The following is a 14,478-nucleotide window of genomic DNA, read 5'->3' on the forward strand; positions in this document are numbered from 1 at the left end:
TTGCTTTTCATCAGCTTGAATTACTGGATTATAGATTCTATAAGGAAAAGATTTGTATGTACTGAGTTCACTACTGAAGCTCTTGAAAAACACATTAGCGTAGAAAACATGCTATTGTATCACTTAAACCAATGAAAACCACCTTGGGGCTTTTTCACCTCAACCATTCCATGGGAACTTTTGATGTCCAGGTCATTAATCACCTTCATGCCAGTAAATCTAATGATCAATTTTCATTTTCTATCTTAACTTCATCAATTAGCATCAACTGACACATTGGATTACTCCCTCCCTCTTCCATGAAACACTTACCTCAAATGGCTTCCAAGATTACAAACATTCAATTTTTCTCTCACTTTCCCAGCTGCCTTTTTCCAATCTCCTTTTCAGGTGCTTCCACTTTGACCAAAGATAAGAAATGAGATAATATTTGTTAAAGTCTGTGCATAATTTGGCAGCAAGTTTTAGGTTATACAACTAAAACTTAAAGTAACAACAACAAAAAGTAACCAAATTTGAAGAGGTGTGCTGACCAAAAGAAAAAGTTTCTTTTATTCAGGAAAAGTAATAACTCTCCTTAAAAGGTTATGATTAGCACTTTCTCACCATTATAGTTATTTATTCAATTGTAAATATCCACTATAAGCAACTCCAGATTATTTGCTGCTTTTATACTTTTCCTACCTATGTATTCCTATGTTCACCTAATGTATTCCTTCCTCATTGCCTATTGATATTCCTCTATCCTGAAAGAAATCTTTGTTCTGAATCCCAATTTCTTTAAACAAAATTCTGCCCAAACACCTGGACTCCTATTTTATATTTCTATAGTGCTTTCAAATTTATAAAGTAAATTAATAAAAGAGCAATATTGGGATAAATTTTATGAAATCATTTAACAACTCCAAACAGTCTAAGGAACAAATTAACTTTTCTACCTTCTTTAGTGTCCCTAAACTTTGACGACTAATACAGACTGAACACCATAACCATTTCTGATAGCAATAATAGCTATTACTTTAAGACGCTAAGTCAAAGTGTGATGCCTGTATCCATGGGAGTCTCCAGGATCCTTTCACTTTGTCTGCAAATATGTTATTTGTGTGAGGCTTAAGCTTTTTTTTTTTTCATATACTTCAAGCAAAACATTGCATCACAACAAATTGAATGTAGAAATATATATGAGAATTATTAAGTCAGCATAAAAGAGATTTGAAAAATGTTAAACTAATACATCTCTGTTCATTAGATGTTTTTAATTCTGAAGTTATAATTATTTTTCACACAATGTTATCTAGTTAAAATTTAATGGTCTTATTATTGGCATTTTCAAATGGATTAATATTTTAAAATTTCTGTTTAGTTTTTAATACCATAAATATCAATAGCTATTATTTATCAGATACTCTTTACCACATACACAAATGCTCCTTGGGGTTCTGAGTAATTTCTAATAGTGTAAAGGGATCCCTAAACCAAATGGTTTGAGAACTATTCCTCTGAGAAAATGTTTCTCAAAATATGTCCACTGATCATCTGCATCAGAATTATTAATATCTGTGATACTTGATAATAATATAGGTTTCTGGACTCCATATAAGACCTACTAAATCATAACTTCTGAGGTCATGAACATATATTTTTAACATGATCCTCAGGTAATTCTTATGTACATTAATGTTAGAAAAATTTAATAAAGAGGTATATAGACTTTGGAGTCTGATGGATTCAAACTCTAGTTCTGCCACTTCTTGTTTGTCGTCCTAACCTATACCACTTTCTACCAACCAATTTCTTACGCTTACTTTCCCCTCACTCCAATCATTTGAATCCTCTTCCAATTGCACATCCTCAATTAAATAGTTCCTCATTTCCAGAGTAAGCTGGAAAAATCGTATGTAAGAGGTATTTAGGGGCAGCAATCTGGCTCTGAGTGAAAGTTGTTGTTGTTGTTCAGTTGCAAAGTTGTGTCCAACTCTTTGCAACCCCATGAACTGCAGCACACCAGGTTTCCCTGTCCTTCACCATCTCCTGGAGTTTGTTCGAACTCATGTCCATTGAGGCAGTGATGCCATCCAATCATCTCATCCTCTATCATCCCCTTCTCTTCCTGCCCTCAATCTTTCCCAGCATCAAGGTCTTTTCCAATGAGTCAGCTCTTCTCATCAGAGAAAGTTAGGGACTTAAAAGTTGCATTTTCATAGGAAGCACATTGCTTTTACTTATATTGTCTCACTTGGAGATGTGGAGATGATAAGGATTTGGAAGGGGGTTATATTGCCTAGGCTGCACCTTGGCATCAATACTTACCTATTTGCTTCTGCTCCTGAACAGGGAAGACTTCAAAGGATTCTACTTTCTTTTCCTCACCTTGGGACACACAGTACAGTGAAGATGGCAGCCATTTTGTCTTCCCTTAGCCCTCCCTGCCCCTGTCTGTTATCCTTACAAACTTGCCATCCACTTCCTCAATCCTTGCTGTGATTTGAATACACAGTTCTGACAAGAGGTCTGAAACTGACTATGATGTCATTATAACAGAAACCTAACAGAAATCATGAAATTTTGCCCAGCTGTGAAAAATCACTTTAAGAACCACAGGCTTATTTAAATATAGCAAATTTTTCTGTAAAACAGTGCTATTCAAGGTAAAGTCCATTAATGCTCAAGCTCAGAATCATATAGGCTTTTTTTTTTAAATGCAGAGTCCTATGCTTCATCCCAGACTAAGTGTTATCAGAATCTCTAAGTCCCACAAATGTGTAATTTTAATAATTTCCTCAGGTTATTATGGTAAAAAGTCCAAAAACCATTCCATGAGGAAATTTCAACATGAAACAATAAAAATAAGAGAAAACATAAGTGTATTCTGTATAACAACCTAGTTCTTTTGTTGATTGCAAATAGATAAATGATGCTACCCATATGCTTTTCCATACAGACATAATATTTGCTTCAATCTATGTAAAACTTTATACTATTTTATCAGTGTGCCAGTTGTACCTGGATGAGGGAGACTAATTCACACTAACTAAAGTCACATGATATCAATGTATAAATCAGACGCCCATCCATTAGTTTATAACTGGAAATGTTGTAAACACAGGGTTGTTCAGTTTGATAACCAGCATCCTGAATCCATTAGATAAAACATGTACAAAATCAAATTATAGTCATAAATTACCATGGTGAACCTGGAATCATTAAAAAACGAGTCAGTAGATATTCTTAATGATTACTGCCTCAAGATTTAATTTGATCTACCTACCAATATCCATCATTGGGTGGGAGACTAAAGTATTCCAATCTGATAATCAGGGCACTCTCTTTCCTAGACATCACTGGAAACTTGCAGCTAGCTCTCTGATTTTCCCTAATGTGTTTTTTTTTCTTTCTGATAATTCAGTCTTTCATTAATTGATTAGATTTTACCTTTTCAGTTTATGATCACATTCTATTAATGCCTCCCTGAAACTCAACCAAAACTTTTAGTGTGTCCAAATTAAATTATCTACTCAGAAATAGTCTCTTGGGTTGCTTTTGCAGGTGGCTTATCTTACTGTGGCTTTTAATTTTTTTCAACTTCACCTTGAATTTTTGACACCATTATACTGAAAAAGGCAAAACTATTTAGACAATAAAAAAATTCAGTGGTTTCCAGGGATGGGGCTGAGGGGGAAGGAGATGAATAGGCAGAGCACAGAGGATATGCAGGGCAGTGAAAATACTATGTATGATACTATAATGGTGTATACATGTCACCACTGTTGTTTAGTCACTATCATGTCCAACTATTTTGCAATCCCATGGACTGTAGCCTGACAGGTTTCTCTGTCCATGGGATTTCCCAGGCAAGAATACTGGAGTGGGTTGCTATTTCCTTCTCCAGGGGATCTTCCTGACCCAGGGATTGAACCCACACCTTCTACATTGGCAAGCAGATTCTTTTACCATTGAGTCACTAGGGAGGCCCATATACATCACCATGCATTTGTCCAAACCCATAGAATCTGCAATGCCAAGAGTCTACCCTAAGGTAGACTATCCTAAGGTAGACTTTGGGTGATTATAATGTATCAGTGTAGGTTCATTTTTGGTAAAAACAAATGAAGACGATACAACCTGGGTTCGATACTGGGTTGTGAAGATCCCTTGGAGAAGGAAATGGCAACCCACTCCAGTATTCTTGCCTGGAAAATTCCATGGACATAGGAGCCTGGCAGCTACAGTCCTTGGGATTGCAAAAAGTCAGACATGACTGAGTGACTGAGTACACACATACATGAGCATGTGGAGCGCAGAGTGTGAGGAAATCTCTGTACTTTTCTCTCAATTTTATTGCAAACCTAAAACTGTTCTAAAAAATAAAGTCTTAAAAAAGACATTCCAAATGAAATTACTATAAATGATAAGCATGCTATACCATCTTTCCCAAAAGATGTTCAGTCATACTAGCATTTCCATCTTTTAGCACCTTTAATCTTTTTTTTTTTTAAATCTTATCTTCACTTTCTAAAAAATTGGGAAGATTTCTGTTCTGCCAATACATGCAATTCTTCTATGTGAGTGCTCATTCTAACCCACAGATTTTTTTTTAATTAAAGATTTTTTTTAAAATGTAGTTTTTTACAAGCTAATAATGAACATATATTTTTTAGTTAAGATTGTAATCTATGATCATTTATCTAGGAAATTCTTTGTTCAGGCCTTATAGATTGTGGAAATGTTTCAAAAGAGTAACTTGAGGGAAGCTAACCTTGTCGTTATTTCAAAGTTATGAAAACTCATTATGAAACTTTTATTTTAAAAGCATGAGTTGTAAAAGTCAGAACAGCAAAATTAGTACTAACATGCATGGATGTGTACTAAACTGAGAAGGATCTTGGACTTAGAAAAGGGTTGCAATTCTAAATCTTAGCTTTACTAGTTATATAATGGTAGACTAGTCTTTTAGCCCCTGTGAATCCAGTCTTCACATTGATAAATAAGAAAAGTTGTCTCTATTTTATGGCTTTGGGTGAAAATCAAATATAGTCCTATAAGTGAACATACTTCAAAAAGTTAAATGTTACACACTGAAATAATTTGATATTTTTAGAGTTGTTAGTATTAAGAATTATCATGATATCATGAGAACATAAAGGGAGGCCCTGTGACAAATTTTGAAATTAAAGTATATCTGAATGACATCTCTCTCTCTCACATACACACATGCACATACACACAATGGTAGAGTTTTAGGAGGGTGCTATAAAAAATACAGACTGCTATGCAAATATTGTGCATCACATATACCCCATTTGCATACATGTTATTCTTTACTCTTTTTTTCTGTCCAGTCCCTCTTCCACCCTGCTCAATTCTCGTCACCTTCTTTTAAAGAAAATCTGATGTGGTCACTCTCTAATATTTATTTAATTGAACTTGAATTCCTTAGTTTGGCAGAATGACCCTGATCTTGACCTGCTTCTCCAAACTCATCTCTCCTTAACTCTTCCTCTCATTCTCTCTTTTTCCTCCATGTGTCACTGAAATTCCGATGCTTCAGCAACAGAAAATACCTTACTACTTCTCAAATATATTTCCTAATTCTTTGTACAAACATTTTGTTTACTTTGCCTAGAATACTTTTGCTTTAACCTCCAACTTTCCAGATCCTCCTAGTAGGAAACAAGTTCTTTCTCCTTATGTTACTATGGCATGTTCACTAATTAATTCAGCTAATATTTATTGAATGTCTACTATGCACCCAGCACTGTGCTAGAAAATGCTACTGACATTACAATATAATCATGGTCCCTCACAGATTTTAGGAATGCTCATTTTAAATAAATAACCTACAAATAACTATATAATTATATAGTTATATGTAACAAGTAGTTATAACAAATTAACTACACACACACACACACACACACATATATATGTATACACACACACATGTACAAGGGCTTCCCTGGTGGCTCAACTGGTAAAGAATCTGCCTGCAATGCAAGAGACCTGGGTTTGATCCCTGGGTTGGAAAGATCCCCAGGAGGAGGGCATGGCAACAAACTCCAGTATTCTTACCTGGAGAACCACCATGGACAGAGGAGGCTGGCAGGCTGCAGTCCATGGGGTCACAAAGACTTGGATATGATTGAGTGATGAAGCACAGCAAAACTACATATTTATAACTGTAATAGTGCTATAAAGAAAATGGAAAGGGTTTGATAACAGCACATAACTAGTACTTAGCCAACGGGATCAGGGAAGACCTCTCTTTGAAAGTGGGAATTAAAATAAGACCTGAAAGAAGAATAGTCATTAATCAGATAAAGAGGATGAGGATTAATTCAAGGCAGAAGGAAAAACATATGTGAAGGTACTGAGGCAGAAATGAGCTTGGCTCCTTTAAGAAACAATAGGCCAATATGACTGGAAAGTAATGATTAATGGTGATGGTGCCACGGGATGATGCTGAGGAAATGGGCAGGAGCATGGCCATGAAGGACCTTATAGGCAATATTAGAGATGTTGAACTTTGTCATAAAACTTATGGGAAGATTTCTGAGTAAAGGAGAAAAGAGATCTGCTCATATTTGTATTTTAGAAAAATCATTCTCTCCACTATGTGGAAAATAGATATAAGTAAGACTGTAAACATGTTGCAGGAACCAGTACTCGAGAAACCAAGCACCACACTCGGAGAGTTGAAGAACTCAGGTTTATTACATCAGTCGGCCCAGAGGAGTTAACACTTCAAGCTCTGAGCCCCAAACAAAGGGATTACAGAGGTTTTATAGACAGACTGTAGCAGGTAACACTAGCTGTTAATAGGCTGGTTTAAACTAAGGGGTTTTGCATGTGTGGGAACAGTGGTCAAGATGGAGAGGGGGATGCCTGACCTGAACAGGCATGATTAAGCAGGTTTGCAGGGGCTGGGCGATTGGAAAGAGCAGGACAAGGGTGAGTGAGATAACCTTCAGTTCCTAGTATTGCAAGTCCCCACTTTCTGAGACTACGTGACCTATGTGATCTAGACTTTGCAATGGGCAAGCTGAGTTACAGAGGCAGAAGGAGAAGGAGGTTATGTAAAAGTTTACCTTTTCATCTTCAAACAGAAGGAATGTTAATCTAGGTGGGAGATCTAGGTTAGTTGGACTAGGTTGGGGCTAAAATGCCATGGTTCTTGAATAACATACTTAACTGGGCACCATATTGTACATCAATTGTGTAACCACTGAAGATTTTAAGAAGGGAAGTGTCGTGGTCATATTTCCATTTTTCAAAGATTACTGTTAGGTAGTTAGAATAGGAAACAGGAGTCCAAAATGGCAGTGGCTAAAAGACAAGGAAGGGAAAAGCGTGCGAAAATAGAACAAAGGAAGGTCCAAGGATCAGAGTGAGGACCTCAGGTAGAACAAACAGCACTCCTGGCTAGCCCAATTTACATAAGGCAGGCCCAGGGGGGAGGAAAAAAAATATAAAAAGAGGAGCCAAAGGGCTGGGGCTCTTTCTTCTCTTCACGTCTTTGGGTCTGCATGCCCTCACGCCTTGAGGATGTATTTTCCTGCTATTTTCTAAATAAAACTGAGCTGTAACACAGAGCTGTAACACTGATCTAAGAGCTATAACATGGTCTGTTTGAGACCCAAGAGCTATAACATGGTCTGTCCAAGAGCTGTGACACACTGAGGGCTTTAATGTCACTTCAAATTTTTGTTGAGATGAGACAGAACCAAGGAGATTACACTTGCCTGACATTACATTGCCCCACATGTGAAAAACTGATATTAGCTGTCTAGGAAGGAATGCACAGTGATAAACTAGGCAGTAGTCTAGGTATGATAGCTTGGAGGAGGTGGTGGAAGTAAATGAACATGGTTTGGACTAGGATGTTGACATTAGAGTAGGAGACAAATGAGCAAATACATATGAGATAATATTTTGGAGGCAGAAGCAAGAGGAATTGGTGACTGATTGGATAGGGGATAAGGGAGGAGAAAAACAAATCAAGGATAACTACCAAGTATCTGAAACTTGGCAGAGAGAAGTACCAGTTATTGAGATGGGGTCACTAAAGAAGATTAGTTTTAAAAGGTGGGTAAGCAAATTCATTTTTGTACATGTTAATTTTGAGATGCCCACTAGACATACAAATAGAGATTTTGAATAGGCAGTTAATTATATGAGTCTGGGGATCCAAAGGGATGCACACTTGGCTGTCTACTTATACTTCAGAGTCTGAAGACTTGTAGACCTGAAGTATACTTAAAGACTCTGACACAACATGGAGAATTTCTTTAGGGTAGCGCTAATGATTTATTCATCTATTACGTCCTGTGTATTAGGTGTACCAAACACATAAGAAGTGCTTGATATGTCTATTTGAACTAAATTATGCAGTCAATTTTAGTCACTTTCATCACAACTCTAACACATAGTCAATGCTATACAAAAAGCTATCAATAAGTTATATGTTTTGTCTTTACAAGACAAGTGGTAGTTTGACATATTTTTTGAATGAATTAGCACTGCTCAGTAGATATTCTATCACTGGGATTTTGGAGTTAGAAGCAGTTGGAACATGCTGCTGCTGCCGCTAAGTCGCTTCAGTCGTGTCCGACTCTGTGCGACCCCATAGACAGCAGCCCACCAGGCTCTGCCATCCCTGGGATTCTCCAGGCAAGAATATTGGAGTGGGTTGCCATTTCCTACTCCAGTGCATGAAAGGGAAAAGTGAAAGTGAAGTCGCTCAGTTGTGTCCGACTCTTAGCGACCCCATGAACTGCAGCCTACCAGGCTCCTCCATCCATGGGATTTTCCAGGCAAGAGTACTGGAGTGGGGTGCCATTGCCTTCTCCGAGTTGGAACATAAATTCTCATAAAAACACACACATGTTGGAACTTCCAACTATGGCTAAATGAGGAGGTCAGGAAATCTTTCCCTAAAGCATTATAAACCTGGACAAAATTAACAAAATAACCATTTCAGCACTCTGAAAACTGACCAAAGCTATATATCCATCTGAGGAGTGTTTATTCCCGAAACATCGCTGACCTTGGGGTACAAAGAATGGGAATCTGTGGCATTAGGACCTGGAGCTGCTTCCATACCTTCCACTCCTCAGTTCATTCAGCACGGAGGTTCTTCCAGGACTTATACACTAAAACCCACAAAACACTGCTGAGAGAAATGAAAGAATATCTAAATAAATAGATATGTCATGCTCTTAGATAGGAAGAGTCAATATTACCAAGATAGCAATTCATCCTAAATTGATGGATAGACTAAATACAACCCCTATGAACGTCCCAGCTGGCTTCCTTGCAGAAACTGACATTTACAAGCTTATTTTAAATTTCAAATGGAAATACAAGGGACCAGAATAGCTAAAACAAACCTGAAAATGTGGAACAAAATTGGAGGACTCAGACATTCTAATTTCAAAACCTAACATAAAAGCCACAGTTAATCAGACAATGTGGTAGTGACCCAAAGATAGGTACATAGATAAGTGGAACAGAATTCAAAGTTCAAAAATAAATTCTAACATTTACGGTCAGTTGATTTCCCACAAAGGTACCAAGACAATTCAATGGGGGAAAGTGTAGTCTTTTCAACAAAGGTAGTAGGACAATTGGATATCCACATTTGAATAAAAATAGAGGGGCAATTTCCTGATGTTCCAGTGGTTAGGACTTGGTGCTTTCACTGGCTGGGAAACTAAGATCCTGCAAGCCAGGTGGTGCACCCAATATATATATATATATATATATATATATATATATATATATATAGAGAGAGAGAGAGAGAGAGAGAGAGAGAGAGAGAGAGAAAGAGAGAGAGAGAGAGAAAAAGTAGACCTTTGCTTTATGCCATGCCATATACAAAAAAACTTAACTCAAAATGGATCACAGACCCAAATTTAAGAGCTAAAATAAGTAACTTCTAGAAGAAAAAAAAAGAAAATTTTCGTGACCTTGTGCAGGGCAGAGATACAATACTGAGGGTGTGACACATAGAAGACAAACTTGATCAATTTTAATTTATCAACTTTTGCTCCTCAAAAGTCACCAATAAGAAAATAAAAGTAAAAGTGACAGACTAGTAGAAAATATTTGCAAATCACAGATCTAATAAAAAGCTTGTAGATCCACAGCCATGGCTGGTCCAGGGGCTGCTTTCTGCTGCCTGAGTGCCTTGTCTATAGCGGTAGGGGGTGGAGGGCCTTAGGCTTGGCCTCCTACAGGGCTCATGGAGCTAGTTCCTGGATGCCCACAGGAAGGAGCTGTTTCACAAGACTAACAAACACCACTTTTTTACATAGCCTGGCCCTGTTAGGGGTGCTCCTGTGCAGAAAGTCCCTCTGGGCAGGGTTACTGGTAGCTTTGGAGCACCTTATTCTGCACCAGCTTTAACTACCAGGCTCTGAATGGAGACCCCAGTACCCAGACTTTGGCCTCTGCGGGAAGGAGTCTGCTACTCGGGCTGGGTTGCCTTGGTTCTTTGAGCTTCCGTATGTTTAATTTCTGGGTATTTTTTTGAGAATTGGAGGAGGTAGGGGATTAAAAGAGAATGGCATAATAAAAATAATAATAATAAAAAATAAGCTTCTATACAGAGTATGTGAATAACTCTTATGACTTAATAATTATTAGGAAGAAAAAAACTGAATTAAAAATAGGCAAATGATTTGATTTGACATTTTGTGAAAGAAGATATGAATGGCTTAAAAGGATATGAAAAGATACGCAATACCATTTATCATTAGGGAAATATAAATCAAAATACTAATTAGAAACTGATAAATATCCACTAGAATGGCTAAAATAAAAAAGACAAACGGTATCAAGGTTTGAGGATGTAGAGAAAGCAGACCACTTGCGCATTTTTGGTGGGAATATAACATGGTACAGACACTTTGGAAAACATTTTGATAGTCTTTTAATAACTTAAACAAAATTCTCCCATATAATAGCCATTTTACTTTAGAGCCTCTAACCAGAAGAAATAAAAATATATGTCCACACAGAGGCATGTTGTCACTATTCATAGAAGCATTACCCATAAAAAGAAAAAAATGGAAAAAATGTAAATGTCCAGCACCTAGTAAATGAATGAACAAAATGTGGTATATTTACACAATGGAATAATATTAATCAATTAAAAGGAACAAGTTATTGATACATGCTAAAACATGAATACACCTTAAAAATATGCTCAGTGTAAGAAGCTAGGCACAGTGGACCACATATTATATTATTCCATTTATATTAAATGTACAGAAAAGGCAAATTTACACAAAAGAAAACAGAAGAGCATTTGCTTAAGCCTGGGGATGGGAAAAGAGATTTACTGCTAATGGGTCTCACAGAATTTTTGGATGATTGAAAAATTTTAAAACTGCATTGTGATGATTGTTGCACAATCCTACTAATCTACTAAAATCATTGAATTATACACTGAAAAGAATAAATTTTACAGTATGTATTGAAATGTAGTATGAAAAAGCAAAAGTACTTTTTGCCTAGAGAATTCCATGGACAGAGGAGCCTGGCAGTCTACAGTTCATGGGGTCGCAAAGAGTCAGACATGACTGAATGACTAACACTTGCACTTTTTAACTTTTTCATACTAAATTCAAAAAAATCTGTTTTAAAAACACAGGGATGTTTTAAATGGAAGAATTTGGTGGACTTCCTTTATGGCACCTACATGGTTTTTGTTAGGCTTACTCTATGTACTAATTTTCATAATTTCTCCACTTACACTAACACTGCTTACAAAAAAAAATGAATTACAAGCCTGTATCTCCAGCCCCAATTGCTAAGCCTTTTCCCAGTTCTGGTTTCACATATCCAGTTATGTTTCAGACTACTTCCTGCTAGGAAGAAAGGCAATGCCAAAGAATGTACAAACTAATGCAAAAATGCACTCATTTCACACACTAGCAAAGTAATGCTCAAAATTCTCAAAGTGAGGCTTCAACAGTACATGAACTGAACTCCAAATGTTCAAGCTGGATTTAGAAAGGGCAGAAGAACCAGAGATCAAATTGCCAACATCTACTGGATCATAGAAAAAGCAAGAGAATTCCAGAAAAACATCTAATTCTGCTTCATTGACTACACTAAAGCTTTTGATTGTGTGAATCACAACAAACTGGAAAATTCTTAAAGAGATGGGAATACCAGACCACCATACTTGCCTCGTGAGAAACCTATATGCAGGTCAAGAAGCAACAGTTAGAACTGGACATGGAACAATGGACTGGTTCAAAATTGGGAAAGAGTACATCAAGGCTTTATATTGTCACCATGCTTATTTAACTTATATGAAGTGTACATCATGCAAAATATTGAGCTGGATGAAGCACAAGCTGGAATCAAGACTGCCGGGAGAAACATCAAAAGCCTGTTATGCAGATGACACCACCCTTATGGCAGAAAGCAAAGAGGAACTAAAGAGCCTCTTGATGAAAGTGAAAGAGGAGAATGAAAAAGCTGGCTTAAAACTCAACATTCAAAAAACTAAGATCATGGTATCCGGTCCCATCACTTCATGGCAAATAGATGGGGAAACAATGAAAACAGTGACAGACTTTATTTTCTTGGGCTCCAAAATCACTGTAGATGATGACTACAGCCATGAAATTAAAAGATGCTTGCTCCTTGGAAGAAAAGCTATGACAAACCTAGATAGCATATGAAAAAGCTAATACATCAATTGGCTGACAAAAATCCATATAGTCAAAGCTATAGTTTTTCCAGTAGTCCAGTAGTCATGTATGGATGTTTGAGTTGGACCATAAAGAGGCCCAAGTGCCGAAGAATTGATGCTTTTGAACTGTGGTGCCAGAGAAGACTCTTGAGAGTCCCTTGGACAGCAAGGAGATCCAACCAATCCATCCTAAAGGAAATCAGTCCTGAATATTCATTGGAAGGACTGATGCTGAGGCTGAAACTCCAATACTTTGGCCACCTGATGCAAAGAGCCGAATCATTGGAAAAGACCCTGATGCTGGGAAAGATTGAAGGCAGGAGGAGAAGGGGATGACAGAGGATGGGATAGTTGGATGGCATCACTGACTCAATGGACAGGAGTCTGAGCAAGCTCTGAGAGATGGTGAAGGACAGGGAAGCCTGGTGTGCTACAGCCTATGGGGTCACAAAGAGTAGGACATGACTGAGCGACTTAATAACAAAAAACTTCCTGCTAACTCCACTTCACCACCTCAATAAGACTTCCTTCTCAAATTTTCCATAACTACTAGTTATTCCTGCTTTTTGTATCTTCTCATACCCTTAGTACCAATATATAACATCTTATTATGATATGTTTTACTTACTAATATAACTGTACTTTTGATACTTCATGCTTTTATTTTTTTGCTCGTAAATTAAACTGTGACCTACAAAGGCAACTTTCAGTGTTTTTTTTTTCCTACATTCTCAAAACAATCACCACAGTGCTGAGTATACAGAAGGTGATCATTAGGTGAATGTTTCAATTTAAATTAATAATTCACATTCTTGCATTGATTTAGCATAAGTTTATGAGCACTTACTATGTGTAAGGCACTGCGTTCAGTGTCATCAAGGAAGCAAATAAATATGATACATAATCTCTCTTATGAAGGAGTTTATAATCCAGCTGGGCACATGAAGACTTAGCGATACAAGACTACCATTTAAAAAAGATGTCAAGAAGCAATGCATGATTAAGAGAAATAAGGAAACAAAATCAGTGATTCTGGGACCAGAAAAAAGAGCTAAACTGAGTCTTTCAAGAGATAAATTGGATATTAAAAAGTGAGAGAGGTTTAGAATATTTTAGGCAGTGAAAATGGACTAAGTGAGAAGGAAAGAAATGAGAATTCAATGTTTATGTAGAGGATTGGGGAGAAAATTAAGTTTAAAAAGTAGATTAAGGTCAGAAATTGAACAGCCATGAAGGCCTGATTAAGTTTTCCAGACATAATTCTGTTAAAATAGCCATTTACTGAGCACCTAATATGTGACTGGTGGTTTACATACATAGCTGGCAATTGTTGTATGTTGGATATTGGGCATCCATTTCCTCATTCTCCTAGCACTGTGATTTTCTGCTGAGAAGAATCTAATGGGACTATAACTAGAAGCCTTACCCTATTGTAGTGAAGGGCAAACAATTAAATTGAAACTGACTGAAGTTTCAGGTTATCTCACCCTAAACATCATGATTAGACTACTTTGGTTATGAAGTCCTATGTTTTCTTCTTCCTAGGTATCCAGAGCTACTTCAGTTCCTGCCTGCTTCCAGTCCTGACTCACCAGTCTTCCACAGATTCTGTGAGACCTTGTTATTTTCCAATGAATTAAATTTTGAGTATAACAGCCAGAGTTGTTTTATACTGCTTGTAACTGAAAAGTCCTAAGTGATATATTATTATTTGGAATTAGTTGGGCTTTCCTCATGGGTCATATGGTGAAGAATCCATCTGCCAAACAGGA

General features: G+C 37.0%; 1 protein-coding gene and 1 pseudogene across 10 annotated transcripts in view; one reads left to right on the forward strand and one right to left on the reverse strand.

The window, feature by feature from the left end:
• Positions 1-14,478, reverse strand: part of FAM133A (family with sequence similarity 133 member A) — an 86,537-nt gene that overhangs the window by 16,534 nt on the left and 55,525 nt on the right. For 7 of the 10 annotated variants that reach the window (XR_014076138.1, XM_081567460.1, XM_081567455.1 and 4 more), the window contains one exon: positions 313-399. The gene's annotated coding sequence lies outside the window, so the exon portion shown is untranslated. Of the gene's footprint in view, positions 1-312; positions 400-9,099; positions 9,170-14,478 lie in introns of all 10 variants that reach the window. The other 3 variants (XM_081567461.1, XM_081567459.1, XM_081567462.1) reach the window with 1 other exon arrangement.
• Positions 10,148-10,496, forward strand: LOC145535926 (transmembrane protein 256 pseudogene; annotated as a pseudogene).

The sequence above is a fragment of the Giraffa tippelskirchi genome, chromosome X, assembly GCF_054371585.1.
Source record: "Giraffa tippelskirchi isolate mGirTip1 chromosome X, T2T-mGirTip1v1.2.pri, whole genome shotgun sequence".
Classification (NCBI taxonomy): domain Eukaryota; kingdom Metazoa; phylum Chordata; class Mammalia; order Artiodactyla; family Giraffidae; genus Giraffa; species Giraffa tippelskirchi.